This window comes from Vidua macroura, chromosome 11 (genome assembly GCF_024509145.1).
Source record: "Vidua macroura isolate BioBank_ID:100142 chromosome 11, ASM2450914v1, whole genome shotgun sequence".
In the NCBI taxonomy this organism is placed as follows: domain Eukaryota; kingdom Metazoa; phylum Chordata; class Aves; order Passeriformes; family Viduidae; genus Vidua; species Vidua macroura.
In genome coordinates, this window is record NC_071581.1 from 9,772,718 (window position 1) to 9,786,258 (window position 13,541).

The 13,541-nt window shown below is 39.3% G+C and overlaps 1 long non-coding RNA gene across 1 annotated transcript in view; it reads left to right on the plus strand.

The window, feature by feature from the left end:
- The first annotated feature begins 48 nt into the window (after positions 1–48).
- Positions 49–13,541, plus strand: part of LOC128812957 (uncharacterized) — a 40,467-nt gene continuing 26,974 nt past the window's right edge. The window contains exons 1-2 of the long non-coding RNA XR_008438882.1: positions 49–980; positions 7,740–7,832. This is a non-coding gene — a long non-coding RNA (uncharacterized LOC128812957). The remainder of the gene's footprint in view (positions 981–7,739; positions 7,833–13,541) is intronic.

Here is a 13,541-nt window from a genome sequence, read left to right on the forward strand (position 1 = left end):
GGGCGGCTCAGTGGAGCCCGCCCTGCCCGGGCAGGGCCGTCCCGGAGCGCGGGGCGCAGCATTGCGCCCAGGCCGTCCTGGGGCACCTCTACACCGCACAGCCTTTCTGGGCAACCTGTTCCAGTGCGCAGCCACTGCACAGGAAAGAAATTCTTCCTCATATTCAGGTGGAACTTCCTATGCACCACCGAGCAGAGCCTGGTCCATCCTCTTGGCACCCCCTCTTTAGATATCTATACACATAATGAGGTCCCCTCTCAGTCGTCTCTTCCCGAGGCTGAACAGGCCCAGCTTCCTCAGCCTTTCCTCGTAAGAGAGATGCTCCAGTCCCTTGACCAGCTTTGTCACCCTCCGCAGGACCCGCTCCAGGAGCTGCATAGCCCCGGCCCCGCATTCTCCACCAGCTCCCGCCTCTGGTGCTGAGGAGCCCCGAGCCGCACAGAGCCCTCCAGGCGCGGCCTCCCCTCCCCGCCTCCCGGTCGTTCCCCGCCCCTCGGCTCCTCCCATCCCTGTCTGTGTGTCCCGGGAGAATGCGAGTGTTCCCCGCAGCGCTTATCGCCCTTATCGCCGGCGCAGCCCCACGGAAGGGCCGCTCCCTGCCCCAGAGGCTCCCGCCCGCCTGGCGGGGAAACCTTGGTGAAACACACTTTTGGCACCAGCCAGTAGGTATTGCCTACTTGGATTTCATTTAAAAAGAAATGCAAGCTTTATCCCTTCTGATGTCAGGGGACACGAGTGTAGCTCCGATCCCCAAATCTTTAGCTCTGATAGCTCGGAAAATATAGAGGACGCACTTTTACTTCGCTCTCCACCCCACCCCCCCCTCCCCCTCCCCAAGCTGTTAAAGAGACGTGAAGGATAAGGTTAGGACTTAAAAAGTATCTGTGGGACTGCTGTTGACTTTTGCGTGCCTGGACTTAACAATACGGACCAGCTGTTGTACAAAGTAAATGTCTCCTTTCGTTCCATCCCAGACACAGGTTCGTATCTTCCAAGTTCCCCTTGGAACTATTTGATTCCTGCTTGTTTCAGACATCTCTTTAGCATCACTGTGAAATTAGATTTTAGCAGCTGTTCATTAAATACAGCCTTAAAAGGGAGAGCAAATATTTTATTGTTGTGCATTTAAATGTGCATATTTTGTTTTAATTTACTTGTGTGTTAAACCATCATAGAATATGATACATTGTATGTTAAACCATGAAAGGCTTAATACAGAAATATGAAATATCATTTTTATCCCTATTAGAACTTTTAAAGCAAATGACAGTTTGCAGTTCTTAGCCTATATGAAAATCTCGCTAAAAGCTTATGTTTGGGTATTGCTATATACACTTTCCAATCTGAATTTAAAGTCATTATTTGAGCTAAATAAGATATTTGTCTGGGACAGTGGTAAAATTAAAAAAAAAAAATCAAATGTCTGTACACAGGCTGCATTTGCACACAAACACTCATTCTGCACAGGACAGGATTTTCACAGGGAGTGTCTTATTCAAGAAAGATGCTTCCCCTGAAGTACTTTCCTGAAGACAATACTTTTTTTTCTGTTTTTGTTGTTTACACATTTGCATTTTGCTTTCACATTTGCATTATGCTACAAGGTTCACACTTAAGAATGTAATCTAACATTTAGGGAGGCAATTTCTGAGCTGATTGGTGCCATCCACTGTTAAAACGCAGACACTGCAGCCAATGTTGCTTTTAGCTATTACAAGCGACATTATAAGCAAGGAACTTCATAATAAAAATGAAATTACCAGCATTTTGAGACACAAAATATCATTCAAAAGCTGAAAGAAAATTTATTTCTACCACATCAACACGGTCTTTTGGAATCTCTCATATAACAGAAGGCTTACTGACTTCTAAATGATGTGGATAACGCTTGGTGCTGTGAATATTTTCTTGCCTGTTTTGCCATGCTGTATGTTATAAAACACGTTTTCACTGCTGAATTTATTGTATAAGTATAATTCTAGATATATTCCTGATAAATCTGTATTCAAATGCATTATAGTGGTCTGAGGCTGCTCTCAGGGAGGTCGTTGTGAGTGTGAGCAGTTGTGGCTCTGTGACCCAGCCTACTGAGATTAGGGAGTACCTGATATTGTAAGATTCAAGGCAAACTAAAGCCCTTTTGAAGTGGAAAATATAATCTTCCTCATACTTAGGAGAAATTTCAAGCCTCTTGCCATAAGCACAAATGTAGGTGTACAAACCCTAAATGTGAGCTAGGTTGACAACACTGGAAATTCTCTGACATCTTACAATAGGCTGCTTACAAAGTGGATTTGTTGGGAAAGAATGATTTTGTTTTCCTCCTATGGGAGGAATTTATTTTGCAGTAAAATATCCAAAGTTACAGTTTCTGTTTAGTTGCAGGAAAATGTCACTTTTCTGGATCTTTGGTTGTATCTTGTAAGTTTATTTTAGAGATTGAAAAGTGCAATATTTTGCTAGTAGCACTGGAAGGAATTTGACACACCCAGTGTCTGGTCTTGCTTTTCTGCTTGGCACACCTGCAGGATATATTAGAAAATTTTCTGAATGTGAGTTGATGCCAAGTTTATTATTTGCATTGCTGTTGGGGAAATACTGTAATGGTGATGTGTAAATAGGTGTGGGTTTTTTTTTCATGTTTCGCAATAGCTTGCTTCAGCTGCCTGGTGCACCTGCTTGCTCTTTATTAGAATTTTTGCAATTGAAAATTGGTGTGTGAATGATTTTATGAAACTGGGCCTTCCTGAGTAGTTTGGGTTTGGGCTGCATACTTGAAACAGGAGCTGTACTGGTTGAAACAATGTCATGGTTTGACACTGGCGCAATGCCAGCGCCCCCATGAAAATGCACCTTCCCCAAATAAATGCTGTGAGATGTTATCAGGAACAGAGCAGAGCAGGCCCAAGCTTAATAACAAAGGGAAAAAAAAAACTTTATTAAACTACTACTACTACAGAAAACACATAAACTAAATCCAGGATGAAGACCTTTTAAAACACCCCTCCTCCTCCCAATTCCTAAAACACCCACCATGAAACATCACCCGGGATTCCTGATCAAATTACCACCCTTCAGATAATCAATACTCAAGCTATCAAGGGAGAGAGAAGTCTCTCTTGCACCACAGACCCCCCAGGAAACACAGTTGCCACCTCCCGTGTTTCCCTGTCACACATGGCACTGCCTGGAGAAAATCTGCCAGTGTGACACTCTCCATTCCATGTCACAGTGCTCTCACCACCGTGCATGGACAGACTGCTCACAGGGCTCCTTTAAGGATGCTTTGCCACGGACCCAAAGATACAACAGTTCAGCTCCTCATCTTGGGACTACCGTCCCCCCCATTTTCCCCTGGGGCCGAGGGTCCAAGAACAGAAATCATCTTCTTTCCAGAAGACAGAGGGCATCACCATTCCCTCCTCAGCTTTCTTCTATTCTTGCCATTCCTGTGCTGTTAGAAGCTGAAGCAGGTCTCCTTGGGTCACCACTGCATCCCCCTAAAATGCAGTCTCTATTGCAGGAGATTTTGGTTCAGTCCATGGCTAACAAGAAAAGTCCAGCCAAAAGCTACTTCATCATCTCCTCCCACCTAAATATTTCTTCTTCTAACATGTCAGGTCCCGGACTATCTCTCTTCCACTACAAATCAAGGAGGAGTAATATTTTACAAAGCCCTCATTTCCTGGAAAGGGTTAAAAGTTCAGACTCCCTGGACGGCTGATATCTCGGTCCAGCGTTCCGTCTCCCACGCTGGGTACCATCCCCCCCTCTTTCTCCTTCTCCTCTGCCGGCAAATTTCCAGGCGCCGCCAGGCTCTCTGTCACCTTCCCTCTGTGGGGGGGGGGGAACAAAGGCATCTCCGCTTCTCTCCACCCTTCCGTCCAGGAGCTGGCTCGGTTCCAGACCCTCAGCCCCTCGGCCTACCTGGACAAGCCCGTGCCTGGGCAGGGGAGAGTCTGCACTCTCTGACGACCAGAACCAAAGAGACAGTTCCCCTGGGAGTTCTTGCTTTTAACCCCCTGTGTTCTCAGAGGCGTCTCCATACTTTCAGTGGTCACTCCAGGTGCCAATATCCAAACCTGACCACTGATTGGTTTGACCCAACTTCCTGGAAAAAATTCACTTCCATGTCAAACCACGACAAACAATGAGGAAAACAAATTTCCAAACTGTCTTTCTCACCCGTACTGGGTAAATGAGCTATGGAGTCTATGAATGCACTTTACAGATGGTGCTCTGATCCTCAGTATTATGGTCTTCAGTGAGGTTATTTGCATGCATAAATTTAAATATTTGTTTGATTGCAGAATGTGGACTTAAAATACTAGGGTATAGGAAGTATCCTGCATTAATATGAATAGCAAAGACTTTAATTTGCAGTCTTAGCACAAATAGTAGCATATTCTAAGAGTGATACCTCAAATTCTATGTATTTCAGAAGGAAATATATAGAAGTAGTGTAACTAGAGCCCTCGAGTTTTGTGTGTAATATAGTCCTAAAACATAAGCCAACCCCAAATTCTCACTAGGAAATGATAGTATATTTTTAAACTAAATTTTTTGGTTGTTTTTGTTGTTTACAGAACTACAGGGAAAAAAGCCAAAATGGTTTGAAATGGAATTATTAAAAATTCTTTATAGAGGCAAACTTTTACATCTTGTTCAAGTCCCCAGTTATAGTTATGGTGTGACAGACATTTACGTGTGCTTGAAGCCCTGGAGAGTAAGAAGGTGATTAAGAAGGTTTCCTTTTTGGAGAATTTGTTGCAATGCTGCCATCTTAATGAACCTATAGATCATCAAGTTTCGTATCAAGAGGCAAACTTTTTGAAAATGATCCAAGGTATAGGTGCTGTAATTAGTAGTTTCCATAACCAAAACTTATTCTATCCCTTAATTTTAGAATTAATTACGTCTCTTAATTCCAATTTCCTTTCAAAATAACCTGTTGTAAATAATTGAGGCTTTATAAAAGGAAGAAAAGACAAAAGTACTGCAATTACACATGCATCAATTGTTGAGAATAGGTAGGGTTTTTTCAAGTAATGGTCTCTGCATTTGGTTTTTTGAGGCTTTTTGAGTGTGTTGGCTCAAGTTTTTTAATTAGTTACAAAAAGCTGCAGGTGTATTGGCAAAGACTGTTATTTAGCCTGGGAAATGTTCCAGGAGACAGTTTTGTGGGGCTTTTTTCTAATGTAAATATTTAGCTATATTATTACCAGTAATTTTAAAGGTTCCACGCTGTGTGACTACTGTGTATTTAAATATTGCAGCTTCACTTGGATGACTGACAGAACAAATGATAACCTAAGAGTACAGTCTTTATTGTGAGAGGAGATGAACACTACTGAATTAGTTTAGAAATGCCAATCTGAAGAGGTGTCAGCACTATGCAGCTGGCTCTGAGCAATGCAAAAAGTGAGCAATACTCAAGTACCACTCTAAGTTAGTTTAAAAGAGAGTACTTTGTCAAAGTTTCTGCAACTACAAAAAATTAAAGCAGCATTCTTGCTAATCTTGCTAAAATCTAGGGATTTCATAATGCTCTTTCAAATAATTTTTATAGTGAGACTCTTTTAAAGTGAGACTCTTGAGCATCATTAAGGTTTTATGACTCTTGCACCCAAGTGTTTAGTTTTTTTAAATTTTCATAAACATTTTGCTACTACTCTGACTACTGGAATTTTTTATTTATTTATATATATATGTATATATATATATATATATATATATATATATATATTTTTTTTTTTTTCTGTAAAGCACTAGGTATGGTTAATTGCTGAGCAATGTCCTTGCGTGTGCTGTACCTGTTAGATAGCTGACTGCTAACAGAATGGGACCTTACAGCTGATTTCTGTCTTTCCTGAGGTTCAGTTCGGTTTCAGAGTAGGTGAGAAGTCGCACCAGTAATTGAAAGGTAAAAGGCATGCAGTGAGCTGTGAAAATGTACTGACAATGGCTTTTAATGCTTTTAAAAGATGCAGCCTGTAGTAAACCTTACCGTGGGTGATTTGCTTTTTGTTTTTATATTTGTGCAAAGCAGGATAAATATAGAAACATCTATGTCTGAATTATGTCAGTTTGCAGATTATTTGCACAAAATCTAACATTATAAGGTTAAGACCAAGATAAATGAATATTCACCTGAATGTATGGTCCTGTTGACTTCAGTTTGCTGAGCAGACTAAATGCTGATTTACTTCAGTAAGGTTTTCCAGAATCTGGTCCTAAATTTTAGCATTATTTTAATGCCTGAAACAGTATGGTAATACTTGGTTTGTATTTTCTTCTATAGAACAATATTTTTTCTTCAATTACAGATGAGAGTTCTCTCTGAATACACCAAGTTCTTTTAACTTTTGTGTATGGAGAGTAAGCTGGGCCAGAATTTCTGTACATACAGTGATTTCTACACTGTCAAAGTGTGTGAAGATGTTTCTGATATATTTACACTGTAACTGATCCTCTCTTGAGGGGCATATGAAAGCACTGCAGTCAAAAATTGGACTCACAGGCTTCCTGTGAGAACAAGGCTTAATATAATTCTACTAAAAATGGTGGGATTATTAGTCAGCTGATGTAAATCGGAATATTTCCAACAATTAAAAAAAAATAGTTACAACAACTAGGCATGCTAGGCTTGTGTATATAGTGGTAAAAAAAGCAAATTAAGCTGATTTTCTTTACATAAAGCACAATGATGCATTTACATTTGATTCCAGTGTATTTTATTGCATGTCTCACAGCAAAGGCAGTTCAATTAAATATCAGTGGAAGGCTTTTTCTAGATAGAGACCTCTGGAAATTGCTTCAACCCTTTCACATTAAGAAAGCATATTTAGAGAAATGGGATGCCTCCTTTTATGTGCTGGGTTTCACAGTGGTAGAAAAACAGTAAAATGTTTTCAGGATGATACTGTCCCATTTCAGCTTATTCCACTATAAGTAATAGTATTTTATTGGAGAGTCCTACATCAATATCTAGGAAAAATAAGTTGGAGGTAATTTGCTTTATATGACTGATAAAATTTTTCAAACTTCTGTCAGTCATGTTATCCACTTTTTCATACTGCTGTTCTGTCAGTCTGCAGCCTTCTCCAGACTCTTAAACCCTTAAATAACACACTTCTATCATGCCTGTAGAAATATATATGTCAGGTCTATCCCCAATGGCATTTGAGCTGTATTTTAGCACAGTTAAGTGCAATTTTGCCTTGGAAATAAGATGCAATTATTTGAATTTCCTCCCTGGACAATGCCTACTCTTTACTGGTTTAAAATCATCTCCTTTGACCCTCTAACATTATATATTTATTTAAATCTACTTCTAAATCCAGTTAATCCATGGAGATTTGTATTATTATTTATATTTTTATTAGAAGACCGTAGCCATGGTGCAAACTTGAACTGGTGTTACTCAGGCAGTACTGTGAGGGCCAAAATTCCTGCTAGAAAGCATCAACAATAAAAAGAAAAAGAAAAGTCTGGGATGGAACCTGATTTCTGAACTTATTTGAATCTTGGAAAAACATGATACATATGTTTATGACATACAATCTTACAAGTTTGAATACAATTCGTATTTTGCTAAACCTCATCACCGAGCCTGTCTTGGGTCCAGTTCATTTTGAAATAGTAAACCATCATGAACATTTTTTCCTCTTACTGATTGAGTTGTAAAGTTACTATAAATGAGCAGAAACGGTTCTAACCAAATGTTTCCCAATATACAGGTGCTGCAATTTCAATTTTGCATGCTCTGACAATGAACGACAAAATTTTTCATTTCTCACGCTCTACTGCAGAGGCATCCTCATAAGAATCAGGTAAAAGTGTTCATCTTGCATCAGTGTTTCATTGTGCTTTGAGCTGAAAATGACCAATGCAAGGTCACAGTAGTATTGTCTAAATAACATCAGGACTTAGTGTGATAAAATAGGACTTAGTAATAAAAAAAGCATACCTGTTCATTTCAGCTCATTAACTTTGCTTACTGATTTAATTTTGGTTATTTTTGTGGCATACGAACTTGTGAACTGCAGCCATTTTACTCTACAAGCCTTGAACAAAGGTAGGTGATAGCAGTTTTAAGATTAGATATATTTTGGAATAGTCACAAGGGTGCTGAAGGTCAGATCAAAGGCAACAATGTACCCAATAATATTTATGTAGTTTACTTTGAAATAGAGAAGTTCAGTGTGTCCAATATATTTAAGAATTTGGGGGTTATTTTTCACTTACACTAGTGGAAATCAAGACTTAACAGTATTGATGTCATTGGGTCTATTGTGGCTTAAAAACAGAACAAATGAGACACTGGTAAAAGCTCTTCAGTATTTGAGCTCTCTTTCCCTGAAAAGTGTTTCAAACAATAACCTTGTTGCTTTACCTGCCCATCAAGAAATCCATTACAACAGCGTCTGTGATACCAGAACCAGAAAACTGGGTTAGGAATTGAGCTGTGGTCTTCCACAACCCCAAGGCACGGTATGGGCTTTATTAGCTTTTAATGAATTGTGTCAAGTTGCTACCAGACATCAAACACCATCCTATCAACTTTGCTGTTTGCAAAATATCACTGATACATAAAAATTATTTGAAGCTTGATGTAATCAGAAATGCATGAAGACAAAAAATTGAATTGAATCTTTATGCTTTCTTCATCAAAATGTGTAACTCCTGAGAAACTTAGATTCTATATCCTCTCTAGCTGTTTGTGTTCCTGAGAGTTTCCTCTACAAGGAAAGGCCCTTCATATATTTTAATTAAAGACTAAAGAAGAAATAAATTGTTCTTGGCATATGTCATGCTAATGAGTACTAGTTAGTTTGAAAATACATGTTCATTGGTTTTACATTATAATTCACTTTGAACCAAAATATTGTGTTTATACAGAAACATTTTCTGGGAGCAGTAGGGGGCATCATTTCCCTTTTGTAATTCTTCAGAGACATTAACCTCGTGCATTATGTGTGCAAACTGAATTTTCGTTTTGTTTATGGCATTAATCCTGGGGTTAAGGTTGGCCTGTGGTGAGCAATAATAAGTTTAACCTTTGACTTTGTGCAATAAGATGTAATTTATTATTTTTAGACTCTTCTTGAGTGCCACTGCCCTCACTTCTGCTTAAAATAAATTGAGACAAGTGAGCTTTAGATATCAGTGATCTTTACATGCAAGATATAAATCTAATTTACTTATTGTCTGAGCTTAGTTCTTTAGCCTCTGATTATGTTTTTTAAACAGTGCAAACATTTTTTGTTTGGTTGATTTATTGATTTTTGTAACTCATAGAATCTTTGCTCCTTCGCATAGATTTCAAACCAGTAAACATACATCCTGGAATGTCTAAACGCATAGAAACTTTATGAATGTGGAAACAAAGCAAGCAAGCTATTCATATGCATAATATTTACTTGCAAAATAACTGAGATCAGGAAAACATTTAAAATTCAATTTTCAAAGGCAATTTAAAGATGATTAAACAACTAGCAGCATGTAAATAAATTGCTTCTGTTGCCTTGACTTATAATGTGTATGTTATTAATAATTTTTCTTAATTGTAAGTGAAGATTTTTAACTTTTTTCTTTCTTTGAAAAACATTGCTCTTTAATTTGCATTGAATGTTTGAGTTGCCCTTTGGTTTATAAGTGAAGAACAAATTTATAGGAAGTTTACTACTCTCCATGGTCTTCAAGCAAAAAAAAAAAAAATTGTGTACTGGGAGTACTTCCTCTTTTTGTCCATGTGGAGAAGGTGGTGACTCATCAAATATTTTGGGTGAGTGTGAGGTATATGCTGATTTCATAAATGATTTGGTTCAGGATTATTCAGGTAGAATGATTCAGGCTCATGGTAAGACTAGAAAATTGAATCTCTCCCATATCTCAGGCTTTGTATTTTGATACTGGGACCTGTGTTTATTGTAGCAATAATCATATAAAAATATTTTTCAGTATATATGGAGTGTGTGCAAGTTAAAGGGCAGAAAAACTTGAATAGAAATAAAAGTTATGTAATGCTGTCTTGGAAGAGTACTGATGTTTGGTAGGATTCTAAAATAGGTTTTTCATTTTGGATTTAGTATTTTTGAATGAAAAAAGGAAGTTAAACCACACAGATGAAGAAACTGAAACCATTTATACACTCTTCCCATGAAAGCTTATATAGAAAATATGTGTCTAATTGCATCATTTCCATGGCAGGACTGCCCATGATCACTTTATTTGGTCTTCATAGCACCAAGGGTTAGTTTGATGGTAGTTTCAATCCTGCTCCTGAATTTAAATGTTTGACAGCTGAAGAGACAGCTAGTGTCTGTAGTATGTGCTGGTATTTGAATTTTCTTCAGTTTGTTTGATATAAGTTGTCTTTTGGCTGAGCTTGCTCACAATAGTGGAGCACTCAGTGGATGAGCTCAGCTCTTGCTGGCTCGTTACAGGTAAGGGATGTGCAGAATACTCCGAATCCAACAGTAACAGCCATATCTCATGACACACAATAGACAGTGATGGATTGTCTGAGTAATTGCACTCCTTACAGTCTTAGAAGAGTAATTTTGAAAATCTTCCTGCAGCATGACTTTCACAGATATTCTTTGTAATTTCCCTTAAGTTTTAATTGTTTTAGGTAATGAACATGTAATAGTAAGAATTGAAGACACCATCATTTATGCTAGTTTCATACACTGCAGCTGTGTTGAGTAGAATGTGTTTAAATGTGAGCTGAGGAGGAAGAAATTATTCTAGTGACACAGAAGAAGGAAAGAAGAAAGGAAATGATTTTTTTTTTTCAAATGTCACACATATGACATTAAAAAAAGGCAATTTATTTTTTAATAGCTGGGCTGTTGTATTTGAGAACACAGAAGCTGTGTGAGAGCTGAAGGATGTGCTCCTCGTTGGTGAACCAATAAAATGCACTAAGCTGTTATTCATACTGTAACACACTGTATCAAATATTTGCAATAGATACCAAATTCTAAGATTGCTAATCCTCCTCACAGGGTTAGAGCATCAAGGGATGGTAACTTCCACTTGTGGCAAAAGTGTGTTTTTCAGCTAATGATAATAAACTATCAATTGGAGGTTGATCAGTTATTAAAAAGGATCTCTTTTTGTGCACCAACTATTCCCCCCTGAATTTGGAATATCTGATGTTATTTATCAGAACTGTTGGGTTTGGAAATTCCAGTCTGGAAGCTGAAGATCTCCAATGAGGGATAGAAAATGTGTGGATACTATACGTCACTTAAATGCGTTAGTCTACCCCTGGAAGTGATACAGTTAAGAGGTATACACTGTAAAATGTCATAGTCCCCAGTTTGCTGCTATCCTCAGGGTAAGTCAAGAGGCCTTTTTCTCTGTCCTTTTTGCAGTTATTAATATTTAATGTGCAGTTATGATAAAACAATATAGGATAAAATCCCAGGACTCTTCCCAAGGCAGGTATTTCTTCTGACTGCTGTAAGCAGATCATCCTGAGTGCCATCACCTGGCCCATGCAGGACACAAGGGAATTGTGCCCAGTCACCCTGGGTTTATGAAAGGCAGCTCCTGCTTGAGTAACTCGATCTCCTTCTGTGACAAGGTGACCCACTTAGTAGATGAGGATAAGTCTCTGGGTCGTCTACCTGGACTTAAGCAAAGCATTTGACACAATTTCCCACAGCATTGTCCTGGAGATACTGGCTGCTCATGGCTTGGAGAGGTGCCCTGTTTGCTGGGTAAAAAACTGACTGCAGTGTTGGGACCAGTCCTGTTTAATATCTGTATCAATGATCTGGACAAGGGGTTCAAGTGCACCATCAGTCTCCTTGCAGGTGACACCAAGTTGGGCAGCAGTGTTGGTCTGCTGGAGGGTAGGAAGGCTCTGCAGTGGGACAGGCTGGATCAATGGGCCAAGGCCAGTGGTCTGAGGTTCAATAAGGCCAAGTGCTGGGTCTTGCACTTGGGCCACAACAACCCCATCCAGGGATCCAGGCTGGGGCAGAGTGGCTGGAAAGTGCCTGGCAGGAAAGGACCTGGAGGTGCTGGTTGGCAACAGTTGAACATGAGCCAGGTGTGCCCAGGTGGCCAAGGAGGCCAAGGGTACCTGGCCTGTATCAGCAATAGTGTGCTCAGCAGGACCAGGGAAGTGATTCTTCCCCTCTATTGGCCCCTCGTGAGGCCACACCTCAAATCCTGTGATCACTTTTGGGTCCCTCACTAAAGGAAGGACACTGAGATGATGGAGCATGTCCAGAGAAGGGCAGCAAAGCTGGTGAAGAGTCTGAAGGGTCAGTCATATGAGGAGTGGCTGAGGAAGCCAGGGGGCTCAGCCTGGAGAAGAGGGGCCTCAGGAGGGGAACCTTTTCACTTCCCACAACTCCCTTAGAGGAGGATGGAGGGCGCACAGTTAGGGATCAGCCTCTTCTCTCAATTGACAGGTAATGAGGCAAGAGGAATCAGCCTCAAGTTATTCCAGGAGAGGTTTAGGCTGGCTATTAGGAAAGATTTCTTCACCAAAAGGGTTGTCAGGCATTGGAACCGGCTGCCAAGTGAAGGGGTGGAGGCCATCCCCAGAGGTATCTAAAAGACGTGGCACTTGGGGACGTGGGTTAGTTACAGACTCGGCAGTGCTGGATTAATGGTTTGACTCACTGGTCTTAGAGATCTTTTCTAAACTAAAAGACTATGATTCTATGATTTCATCTGCTTGAAATTGTCCCTGTGGACCTGACAGAAATGATTCTAACATTGTTGCTACTTCTCTGCTGTCCATGTGTCTTTGCCAAGCTGATTGAGAAAGTCATGCTGGTAGTAGAAGGGAAGGGAATGGAAAGAGAAATCCTGATCTGAAGGTGTTAAGTCCTACATTTGCATTGCTGGACCTACATTTTTCCTGTTCTTTCTCAGAATGGATTGTAACAAATGGTATGTACTATAAAAAATTAGTTCAAAGCGGCTTTCTTAATGCAAATACTTTCTCATTTGATCAAATAAAAAAACTTGAGGCAGCAATGAGCAAACTGCATGACACGTAATGGCTACTTTGCAGGAGAGACATATATATAATACATACATACATATATATAATATAAATACATTTTAAATATACAATATAGCAATACATAGCATATATTACTATACTATTTTATAATATGTATGCAATATATAATATACAGTGTGTATATATAATATTATATCTTTGTATATAATATATATAGAATATAAAGCAACAAATTTGCAATCTATCAGTAGCCACTTAAAGGCTAAGGTCAAGTGAAATGTAGCTCTGAGCTCTGAATATACAACCTAATTCTTCTTGTGTGTTCCTTTGTGCTGTTTTATATAGAAGTTATAATGACAGAATACTTAGAATACTTAGAAATGTTCACTACCAGCATGGGGAAAAGAAAAGCTTCCTTACTTGTCAGAGGCAGCAGGAATGAGGGTCTATCATGAGACTCTCCATTTTACTAAGTAGAAATCTCTTTCCACTGGATGGATAGTAGTTCTGACAGCTCTTCAAGTTTTACATCAAGTAATGCAAG